This window comes from Salmo salar, chromosome 11 (assembly GCF_965601325.2).
Source record: "Salmo salar chromosome 11, fSalSal1, whole genome shotgun sequence".
Lineage (NCBI taxonomy): Eukaryota > Metazoa > Chordata > Actinopteri > Salmoniformes > Salmonidae > Salmo > Salmo salar.
Genome location: NC_138301.1, coordinates 6,365,753 through 6,378,294, shown reverse-complemented (window position 1 = coordinate 6,378,294; position 12,542 = coordinate 6,365,753). Strand labels below are relative to the sequence as shown.

General features: G+C 40.5%; 1 non-coding gene across 1 annotated transcript; it reads left to right on the top strand.

The window, feature by feature from the left end:
• The first annotated feature begins 11,979 nt into the window (after positions 1-11,979).
• On the top strand, positions 11,980-12,055 carry trnaa-ugc (transfer RNA alanine (anticodon UGC)). Its single transcript has one exon. It is a non-coding gene; the product is annotated as a tRNA-Ala (tRNA).
• Positions 12,056-12,542: the final 487 nt, after the last annotated feature.

Below are 12,542 nucleotides of genomic sequence, written 5' to 3'. Positions count from 1 at the left end.
CAGGCCATGGGAGATTGACAGTTCTTTTGTGTTTCTACCATTTGCAAATAATCACACCAACTGTTGTCACCTTCTCACCAAGCTGCTTGGTGATGGTCTTGTAGCCCATTCCAGCCTTGTGTAGGTCAACAATCCTGTCCCTGACATCCTTGGAGAGCTCTTTGGTGTTGGCCATGGTGGAGAGTTTGGAATCTGATTGATTGATTGCTTCTGTGGACAGGTGTCTTTTATACAGGTAACAAGCTGAGATTGGGAGCACTCCCTTTAAGAGTGTGCTCCTAATCTCAGCTCGTTACCTGTATAAAAGACACATGGGAGCCAGAAATCTTTCTGATTGAGAGGGGGTCAAATACTTATTTCCCTCATTAAAATGCAAATCAATTTATAACATTTTTGACATGCGTTTTTCAGGATTTTTTTGTCGTTATTCTGTCTCTCACTGTTCAAATAAACCTACCATTAAAATTATAGACTGATCATTTCTTTGACAGTGGGCAAACATACAAAATCAGCAGGGGATCAAATACTTTTTCCCCTCACTGTAGCTAAAGAATCCGTGTGGGCATGTGGGAGGCCGGTGTTCAATTCCCAGACGGGGAGGAGGCAGTAGGCTATCCTTGAATATAAGAGTTTGTTCTTAATTTAAGATTGATGTTTAAAAATCCACTGGGGTTCATATACTGGAGCTCTCCACCCCCCTGATAGCAGAATCATTGGCTCATATCTATAAGCTGACCATTATATTTGGTACTATCCCCAAGGTTTGAATGTTGGCTCATGTTCCCCTTCACAAATGAGGTGACCCTTGCGACCTAAACAACAACAGCCCTATATTCAAACGTTCTTGCTTAGCAAAAATATAAGAATCTTATATTTTATATACATAATCCTTATATAATCCTTAAAACCAATTCTCAGCTACAATCTTTCTATCTACGAACTGTATTCTGAATGTTCATCAGTGGTTTTAGACCAGGACATAGCACCATCTCTGCTGCATCCTATAATACATTTTGTAGTACAATTTATGGATAGGAAACAGGGGTTGGAACTGAAATTATTTTCCAATCGTTTCGTTCAGAACTGAACATTTTTTTTTTCTTCGTTTAGTTCCACTTTTCCGACCTGCAAAATAAAGTTCTGAACCGGTTCTAGCCCACAAAAAGTACAGGTTTATATAATTCCTTTCTGTTCCTTTTAAACCTCTGAAATTGTTTTTTACATTAGCTCAACATTAAATTACCTCACTAATCAATGAGGATAGAGTCGGTTGCTATGAAGCGGGCAAGCTCTAGTCATTTTAGCCTAGGCAGCAGATAGTGCATAGGTGCTATCGGCTACCTAGGCTATAGTTGTTTACATGCATGGTGGACAAACAAGTGTAAGGCACGAGATGCATCTGAAATGTTGCTGGTGGGAGAGAGTGAGACATGGTGGAGGAGGAGGCTTGGCTTGAAGCACGGATATGCATTATCTGAATTAGGCCCACAGAATTATACCAACGTAGGAATGGTTTCTATGGGGGAACTTCTGAGAGTTGGACTAGAGCTAGCTGGCTTGCTAACAAGCTTCTGTGTGCAGAGGCACCAGAATTTAAAACGTCTTACCTTTTTGCAGTTAATAAATCCAATGTGAAATGTGATAACTATAGTATCCGTATGTAGCATTGAAAAGGTTTATCCATTCTCCTCTAATAAAATAATTTCTGAATTACGTTTGATATCTCCCTGACTACCATGTCCACCTCTCCGACTACCATACTCACCTCCACCACCCGGACTACAATGTCCACCTCCCTGACTACCCTTACCACCTCCCCAATAAACCTTGTATTTCAATAGGTGGAGAGTATCCTCACAATGTCTTTCAGACAGAGAAAGAAAAGGTTCACAATTTTTTAAAGGCAAAAACTTTGATAGCTTATAGTCAAAAGATACATGTATATCAATACTTATCTGTTTGCAATCTTGAACTTTGTTTTACATATAAATAGCGAATAATATAACCTCTTATTATTTCATTGTATTGTTAGAGATACATTAAAGTGTATCTTCTTAACAGAGCTGTTTCTGCCACCCCTTATTCTAACAAGATACGAAGTTACAGGTAGCGAGATAAGGCGATGGGTAGGCGACCCTGAAAGGATGTCAACCAACATCCTCGTCTCTTACTTGTGCAATGATAAGAATAAGAAAGAGGCAGATGCTGGAGGATGCTGGTGTAATGATGGCCCAGGACCAGACACTAAAATTGTGTTGATGTGCTCAAAGCTCACAGAGGGTATATAGTTGAAAGCAGCACAGTTGCACATGCAACTGATTAATTAGATCATGTGTACATTTCAATGTTAGAGAAACAACACTAAGGGTGTTATCACACTTGGTCCCTTTCAGACAATTTTTGTGAACTCAATGCGATTCGCTTATTATTTTGTGCAGTGTGAACACTTCAAAGGAACTCAGACCCCTCAAAAGAGCCACCGAAGTGAACCAAACTGAGACCATCTCTAGAGGTGGTCTGTGTTTAGTTCGTTTGAATTCCACTGTCCGGTTTCCTTTCTTAGGGCAATCTGAACACAAAGCTCCCCAGGTTCAATTGTCATTATTACTGGGGAGCTGTGTGTTCACTAGACTACTGCAACACCATTTCCCCTGCCATAACCCGTCACATTGGTGCCACAAAAGAGAGATAATGATGTGCGAGTTCGCAGAAAAAATGGGTGATGTTTTTGCATATTGATTAGAGATTGTCAAGGATGTACAGAAATTCGTTTTTAGTTCAATGTGAGTTTTTAGTTCAAAATGAGTTTTTAGTTCAATATTATTTGTTTGCATTATGTGATGTATAGGCTAAGAGAGCTTCATAAGCTGTTTATTCGATTGTGGGATTTAAACACTGTGAGAAGACAACAACATATTTGGTGAGAATCACAACATAGGACAGAAAATCAATTATAGCTCTTAAAGGGGCACTAGCCTACATTGGGTGTACAATTTCATTTACAGCATTATTTAACCTCTTGATGCACGGTAAGGATAGGGGGCGCTACAGCGAACTTTGAAAAAAATATGTGCCCATTTTAAACGGCCTCCTACTCAAACTCAGAAGCTAGGATATGCATATAATTAGATTTAGATAGAAAACACTTTAAAGTTTCTAAAACTGTTTGAATGGTGTCTGTGAGTATAACAGAACTCATATGGCAGTCAAAACCCCCATATTTCAACTAAATTCAATCTATTAGCTTCCAAAATGTAAGTAGGTATATCCAGCTGCCCAATAACACATTCTGATGGTATGGCTTGTCCTGCAATTTGTAAAAACCCAGAGTGCATTGAGTGAATGTTGGAAAAAGATCTTGGTTCCTTTCTAAACATAGCAATGTGAATGTGAATATGAAGAGGACTCAGAAAACCAAATAGGTGAAGTGAGATGGCAAAAGAGTTGAGTCCTCATTCAAAGGCAAGGGCAGTGTGAATACAAAGAGAACTGAGTTATTAAACTTTTTTTATTCAGACTTTTTTTACCCCAGAGTTCCTTTAAAGAGGACTGAGATCGATTATTTTAAAGAAGACTACAGTGCCCTCCGTAATGATTGGGACACTGCCATTTTGGCTATGTACTCCAGCACTTTGGATTTGAAAGGATTCAATGACTATGAGGTGTCATTGTCAAGCACAGACTGTCACTTTCATTTGAGGGTATTTTCATCTATATTGTGCGTACCATTTAGAAATTACAGCACTTTTTGTACATAGTACCAAATGGATTTCTATGAGTATTAAACTAGTCAAAAGTTTAGTATTTGGTCCCATATTCCTAGCACGCAATGATTACACCAAGCTTGTGACTCAACTTCAGTGAACACTAAACTTCACAAATCCTGAGGCCGCATTTATTGTGGCTGGGGATTTTAACAAAGGAATTTTGAGAAAAAGGCTGCCAAAGTTCTATCAACACATTGACTGTAGTGCTCGCGCTGCTAAAACACTCAACCACTGCTACTCCAACATCCGGGATGCCTACAAGGCCCTCCCCCTCCTTTCGGCAAATCTTACCATTCCATTTTGCTCCTCCCTTCCTATAAGTACGAAACTCAAACAGGAAGTACCAGTACTAAGGACTATTCAATGCTGGTCTGACCAATCGGAATCCACACTTCAAGATTGTTTTGATCATGCGGACTGGGATACGTTCCGGGTAGCCTCCAATAATAACATTGATGAATATACTGATACAGTGACTGAGTTTATGAGGAAGTGTATAGGAGATGTTGTATCCACTGTGACTATTAAAACCTACCCAAACCTGAAAACGTGGATAGATTGCAGCATTCGCACAAACTGAAAGTGCGAACCATTGCATTTAACCATGGCAAGGTGACTGGGAATATGAAAGAATACAAACAGTGTTTTTGCCCTCCGCAAGGCAATCAAACAGGCAAAACGTCAGTATAGAGACAAGTGTAGCAGGGTCTACAGACAATCATGGCGTACAAAAGGAAAACCAGCCACGTCGCGGGCACCGACGTCTTGCTTCCGGACAAGCTAAACACATTTTTTGCCGGCTTTGAGGATAACACAGTGCCACCGATGCGGCTGCTAGCAAGGACTATGGGCTCCTAGTTCCGCGATTCTTCTTTGGCACACGTCCATCTTTCCCTCCTCCTTTTCGACATGCTTTTCAATGTGGGCGACCTTCTTCTTAACCTCTCTTGGGTAGGGGGCAGTATTATGACGTCTGGATGAAAAGCGTGCCCAAAGTAAACTGCATGTTGCTCAGGCCCAGAAGCTAGAATATGCATATAATTGGTTGATTTCGACATAAAACACTCTAAAGTTTCTAAAACTGTTAAAATTATGTCTGTGAGTATAAGAGAACTGATATGGCAGGCGAAACCCCGAGGACAAACCATCCCAAAAATATAATAATTCAGCCTACCACTGTTTTCAATGGCTATCACTTTTATTATAAGACCAAGTCCTCCCAGATTGCAGTTCCTAGGGCTTCCACTAGATGTCAACAGTTTTTAGAAAGAGTTTCAGGCTGGTTTTTGGAAAAATTTGCCAGAAATGGTAGTTTTTCTAGGTGGCTCCCATTTTGGCTGTAGTGTTTCCAAGCGCGTGGAAGAGAGCGCATTCTTTGGTATTTTTCTCTGGTAAAGACAATAACGATTCTCCGTCTTAACCTGTTGGGGCTAGGGGGCAGTATTTTCACGACTGGATAAAAAAACGTACCCGATTTAATCTGGTTACTAATCCTACCCAGTAACTAGAATATGCATATACTTATTATATATGGATCGAAAACACCCTAAAGTTTCTAAAACTGTTTGAATGGTGTCTGTGAGTATAACAGAACTCATTTGGCAGGCAAAACCCTGAGACAGATTCTGACAGGAAGTGGATATCTGATGTGTTGTATTACCTTTAAACCTATGCCATTGAAAAACACAGGGGCTGAGGAATATTTTGGCACTTCCTATTGCTTCCACTAGATGTCACCAGCCTTTACAAAGTGTTTTGAGTCTTTTACTGTGAGATCTGACCGAACAAGAGCCATGGAACGGTGATGGCCGATTAGACTCTGGCGCGCGAGTTCATGTTGGGTACCCTCGTTCCAATACGTTATAAAAGAGAATGCATTCGTCCACCTTGAATATTATTCATGTTCTGGTTAAAAAAGGCCCTAATGATTTATGCTATACAACGTTTGACATGTTTGAACGAACGTAAATATATTTTTTCCCCTCGTTCATGAAGTGAAGTCCGGCGGGCTTAGATCATGTGCTAACAAGACGGAGATTTTTGGACATAAATGATGAGCTTTTTTGAACAAAACTACATTCGTTATGGACCTGTGATACCTGGAAGTGACATCTGATGAAGAGAATCAAAGGTAATGGATTATTTACATAGTATTTTCGATTTTAGATCTCCCCAACATGGCGGCTAGTCTGTATCGCAACGCGTATTTTTCTGGGCGCAGTGCTCAGATTATTGCAAAGTGTGATTTCCCAGTAAGGTTATTTTTAAATCTGGCAAGTTGATTGCGTTCAAGAGATGTAAATCTATAATTCTTTAAATGACAATATAATATTTTACCAATGTTTTCTAATTTTAATTATTTAATTTGTGGTGCTGACTTGACTGCCGGTTATTGGAGGGAAACGATTTCCTCAACATCAATGCCATAGTAAAACGCTGTTTTTGGATATAAATATGAACTTGATAGAACTAAAAATGCATGCATTGTCTAACATAATGTCCTAGGAGTGTCATCTGATGGAGATTGTAAAAGGTTAGTGCATCATTTTAGCTGGTTTTATGGTTTTGGTGACCCTGTCTTTGAATTGACAAAACATTACACACAGCTATTGTCAATGTACTCTCCTAACATAATCTAACTTTATGCTTTCGCCGTAAAACCTTTTTGAAATCGGACAACGTGGTTAGATTAAGGAGATGTTTATCTTTCAAAGGGTGTAAGATAGTTGTATGTTTGAAAAATTTGAATTTTGACATTTATTTGGTTTCAAATTTGCCGCTCTTGAAATGCACCTGCTGTTGATGGAGTGCACCACGGGGGGGACGCTAGCGTCCCACCTAGCCCATAGAGGTTAACCTGTTGGGGGTAGGGGGCAGTATTTACACGGCCGGATAAAAAACTTACCCGATTTAATCTGGTTATTACTACTGCCCAGAAACTAGAATATGCATATAATTATTGGCTTTGGATAGAAAACACCCTAAAGTTTCTAAAACTGTTTGAATGGTGTCTGTGAGTATAACAGAACTGATATGGCAGGCAAAAACCTGAGAAGATTCTGTACAGGAGGTGCCCTCTCTGACCATTCCTTGAGCTTCTTGACTCTGTTTATTGAAGACTGAGGATCTTTGCTGTAACGTGACACTTCCTACGGCTCCGATAGGCTCTCAGAAGGCGGGAAAAAGCTGAATGATGTAATTCCAGCCACTGGCTGAAAAACATTAGCGCTTTTGGCAAGTGCTCTATCAGAGGACAATGGGCTGAGGCGCGTGCACGAGTCGACCCCATGTTTTATTTTCTTTCGTCTTTGAACCTAAACACGCTTTCCCGGTCGGAATATTTATGCGCATTTTAAGAGAAAATGGCATAAAAATTGATTTTAAACAGCGGTTGACATGCTTCGAAGTACGGTAATGGAAAATTTAGAAATGTTTTGTCACGAAATGCGTCGTGCGCGTCACCCTTCTTTACCATTCGGATAGTGTCTTGAACGTACGAACAAAACAGAGCATATTTGGATATAACTATGGATTATTTTGAACCAAACCAACATTTGTTATTGAAGTAGAAGTCCTGGGAGTGCATTCTGACGAAGAACACCAAAGGTAATAGACAGCAAAGGTAGTAACATTTTTGTTATAGTAAATCTGATTTTGGTGAGTGCTAAACTTGGTGGGTGTCTAAATAGCTAGCCCTGTGATGCCGGGCTATCTACTGAGAATATTGCAAAATGTGCTTTCACCGAAAAGCTATTTTAAAATCGGACATAGCGAGTGCATAGAGGAGTTCTGTATCTATAATTCTTAAAATAATTGTTATGTTTTTTGTGAACGTTTATCGTGAGTAATTTAGTAAATTCACCGGAAGTTTGCGGGGGGTATGCTAGTTCTGAACGTCACATGCTAATGTAAAAAGCTGGTTTTGGATATAAATATGAACTTGATTGAACAAAACATGCATGTATTGTATAACATAATGTCCTAGGGTTGTCATCTGATGAAGATCATCAAAGGTTAGTGCTGCATTTAGCTGTGGTTTGGGTTTATGTGACATTATATGCTATCTTGAAAAATGGGTGTCTGATTATTTCTGGCTGGGTACTCTGCTGACATAATCTAATGTTTTGCTTTCGTTGTAAAGCCTTTTTGAAATCGGACAGTGTGGTTAGATAAGGAGAGTCTTGTCTTTAAATGGTGTAAAATAGTCATATGTTGGAGAAATTGAAGTCATAGCATTTCTAAGGTATTTGAATAACGCGCCACGGGATTCAACTGGCTGTTGAGTAGGTGTGACGATTTCGTCCCGCTGACCCTAGAGAGGTTAAATGTAATTTTTATTTACGTATTAGGGTACCTAAGGTTTGATTATAAATGTTGTTTGACTTGTTTGGAAAAGTCTATTAGTAACGTTTGGGATTAATTTTGTATGTATTTTGATGGAGGGAAACTGGGTGGATTATTGACTGAAGCGAGCCAGCTAAACTGATTTTTTATGGATATAAAGAAGGACATTATCGAACAAAAGGACCATTTGTGATGTAACTGGGATCTTTTGAGTGCCAACAGAAGAAGATCATCAAAGGTAAGGCATTTTTTATATCGCTATTTCTGACTTTCGTGTTGCACCTGCCTGGTTGAAATATGTTTTTCATGTGTTTATATGTGGGCTGCTGTCCGCAGATAATCGCATGGTTTGCTTTCGCTGTAAAGCCTTTTTGAAATCTGACACGGCGGCCAGATTAACAAGAGGTTAAGCTTTATTTTGATGTATTACACTTGTGATTTTATGAAAGTTAAATATTTATAATACTGTAGATTGAATTTCTCGCTCTGCAATTTCACCGGATGTTGGCCAGGTAGGTCGTCACCTGTCCATAAGAATTAAGAGAAGAGATAGAATGAGGATCAGGACCAGACCGAAGAGCTCTCTCTTTGTAAGTTACGGGCAAGTCAATGGGCCAATTGTCCCCTCCCGTTTCGAAATTCAAAAGATGCTAATACCTGCGAAAACGTTAATTGTCAAAAGCACCGGAAATAATGCTGCTTGTTTTCTTACGCATCCTGACAGATCTACAGTACCATTTATGTTCATGTAGTCTGTCCACAATAGTTGAAGGGTCACCTCCAGAGTCAGAGATCACCTTCAGGTCTCCCTGTCAGGCCCTCAGTGTGTGGTACTGAGTAACAACACAACAGCGGGTAAAGAGATGGGGGAGACAGCTTGGACAGAGCGCCAATAATGACAGCTTACCCCCGAGAACCACAACACACAACTCAGCATTTAACACTCAGCAGCAGCCAGCTGTGCCTTTCAGCTGACCTCGGATCAGCCAGGTCCTGTCTGAATGTAGACAGCCTTGCATAATTCATACACCTCCACCATCTGGTTCTATCAGAGCAGGCTGCCATCTCACCATCCCTGCTTTACCTATGTATAAGGCAGACGCTGATGTTTCTTGTCTGAGCGGTGCTGAGAGCAGGCACTTAAATATAGTAGTTCACCCCAAAATCAAGTTTGTCTGATGCATGCATTTAACACAACAGATGGCGTGTAATATAGATCCAAATCAACATATGAAATTATTGAACCTTTATTTAACTAGGCAAGTCAGAACAAATTCTTATTTACAATGATGGCCTTCACCGGCCAAACCCGGACGATGCTTGGCCAATTTTGCACCACCCTATCGGATAACAATCACGGCCTGTCGTGATACAGCCTAGATTTGAACTAGGGTGTCTGTAGTGACACCTCTACCACTGAGATGCAGTGTCTTAGACTGCTGTGCCACTCAGGAGAAACAATGGCCAAAACTTTATTTTTGTACAAATGTGAAAAGAATGTTGGATGAATCTTTTGGGGAGGGGGGGTTATGTATGTGCTCTTCACAAGAAAGAATGTACATATTTTTAAATAGTATATTTTAATAAGTGTGTGCCAAGTTTAAAATCCACACAAGAGGATCACATCCCACTTTCACCACTTGAGGGGACTAGTCCCCTTAGTCCAGTACACAAGCCAGCGTCCCACTGTCGCGCTCTGTCCCCTCAGTCAAAGGTACCCTTAAACAACATATTTATTATATTAATTGAACCTTTATTTGAACAGGCAGTCATATTGAGACCCAGGTCTCTTTTACAAATTGGCCCTGCATGCAAAAATACACATACTAAATATGAAATGCAATCACTCAATAATAATTATATCAAAAGTTTCCCCAATAGTTTCCCCTACAGTTTCCCCATCCCATCAAGACATCAGAAGTTAATTACAAAAACATGTACACTCCATCAATGCCCTGAAGTGCCCGAGAGGCACTATCTCGGAGTATCCTGAAATTCATTCCATGTACTGAACAAAAATAAGTTACAGTTTATAAAAGGAAATCAGTCAATTGAAATAAATTCATTATGCCCTAATCATTGGATTTCACATGACTGGGCAGGGGCACAGCCAGTGCAGCCAGACAATCAGAATTAGTTTTTCCCCACAAAAGGGCTTTAATACAGACAGAAATACTCCTCAGTTTCATCAGCTGTCCAGATGGCTGGTCTCAGGTGATCCCGCAGGTGAAGAAGCCGGATGTGGAAGTCCTGGGCTGGCTTGGTCACACGTGGTCTGCGGTTGTGAGGCCGGTTGGACGTAATGCCAAATTCTCTAAAACAACAATGGAGGCAGCATATGGTAGAGAAATTAACATTCAATTATCTGGCAACAGCTCTGGTGGACATTCCTGCAGTCAGCATGCCAATTGCACGCTCCCTCAAAACTTGAGACATCTGTGGCATTGTGTTGTCTGAGAAAACTGCACATTTTAGAGTATCAGCTTTAGAGTATCAGCTTATTTATATGATAAACCTGTCAGGTGGATGGATTATCTTGGCAAAGGAGAAATGCTCACTAACAGGGATGTGAACAAATTTGTGCACAAAATCTGATTGAAATAAGCTTTTTGTGTGTATGGAACATTTCTGGGATCTTTTATTTCAGCTCATGAAACATGGGACCAACACCTTATATGTAGCGTTTATATTTTTGTTCAGTACATGTGGTGCATAACAACTAAAGGCTGTTTTGCCTAGATCGGTAGCGTCAAAAGGAATTTTAAGAATTAGCACTTCCTGGGAGCCATTGAGGTATTTCGTACTTCTGAATGTCAGTAGTTATGTAAGGTTGCATGGTTGCTTATGCAGGAGTGCTTTGTAAATGAACAGAAGGCAATGGTGTGTTCTCCGCGTTGCCAGTGACGACAAGCCACTTTCTGTTTCGATCCATGTGTGCAAAAACTGTCACCTGTAATAAAGTGGAGCGCGCTACGATAAACTGCATCCAGTGGTTTTACAGTAGTGGCAGCTGCATTCATATAGATTATTTCACATAGTGCCCTCCAGTTTATAACTCCAGCCACCTCAATGTTTTCTCAGTACATTCTAATTTTATTTAAGTCCCTCTTTATCCTGCCATTGCCCCTTCTTTAATTATTTATTTATTTTATCAGGGAGTCGTACTGAGACCAATGTATCTTTTACAGATGAGCCCTGAATTACATACTGTGAATTACAGAAAAAACACATATCAAAATATAAATACAGAATGCAAGTAGAATGAAAAACACATAATAAAAAGCAAACACATTCATCAGTAATAAGGTTCTCAAATGAACAGTCATTTTACGTATACATTTTAGTGACTCAGCAGATGCTCTTATCCAGAGTGACTTACAGTAGCAATTAGGGTTAAGTGCTTTGCTCAAGGGCACATCAATAGATTTTTCACCTTGTCTGCTTTGAATCAGCGACCTTTCGGTTACTGGCACAACGCTCTTAACCAAAAGGCTCCCCATGCAAACATGGACTCTATACTGTTCAGAGCCATCTCCCATATTTATTTTTGCTTAGGACCCCTAGTTACCCCTCCCACGCACTCTCCTGCCTCTAGCCAGTCTCGCCTCTGCTCTGACCTAGGGTATGCTGACAGGTGTGCTTGCATTGGCAGCCCACCTGAGTGTGAAGCAGGTGATGTCACATGCCTGGCCCTCTGCCCTCTGGGTGACACTTAATGATTTCTTCTCTCTCCCAAAACCATACCCATTGGAATTACAATTCATTCTAGTCCTCACGGTTTGTTTTTCTTCAGTGTGGACAGTTTGCAGCAGCATGGTTAATATAAGCAGTGAGTGCATAGTTTTTTTTACAAAATGTATTGGTGCTTGGTCCCGTGTGGCTCAGTTGGTAGAGCATGGTGTTTGCAACGCCAGGGTTGTGGGTTCGATTCCCACGGGGGACCAGTACGGGGAAAAAATGTATGAAATGTATGCATTCACTACTGTAAGTCGCTCTGGATAAGAGCGTCTGCTAAATGACTAAAATGTAAATGTAAATCCTTGGTTTGGTGAACCACACTTGTGTGATGAATAATCTGAGACCTGAGGACTCATTTCAGGTCCTGAGAATATGCACAGCATTCAATGTATGTATGTTTGTTGTTGAATGCTGTTGAACTCCAAAAGCTGAATGAGAGACCTTGGTTTACTGTTTAAGTAAAGCTGACAGGGTTTTTATATACTTTCATTTTATTTTGGATCCTGCGGCTCTGTTGGGCTTAGTTGCTGTGAGCGCCGCTGTCTGTCCCGGGATCCCTCCAGATTCCACAGAGGGGGAGAGACACAGAAGCCCAGCTAGCCTAGCTGGCTCGGTGGTCTCAAATGGAGGTCGCTATTGAACGTTTTCAGCGCTGCAAGAGCTGTGTTTACTTTGCTTTGTCCTGGGACAATG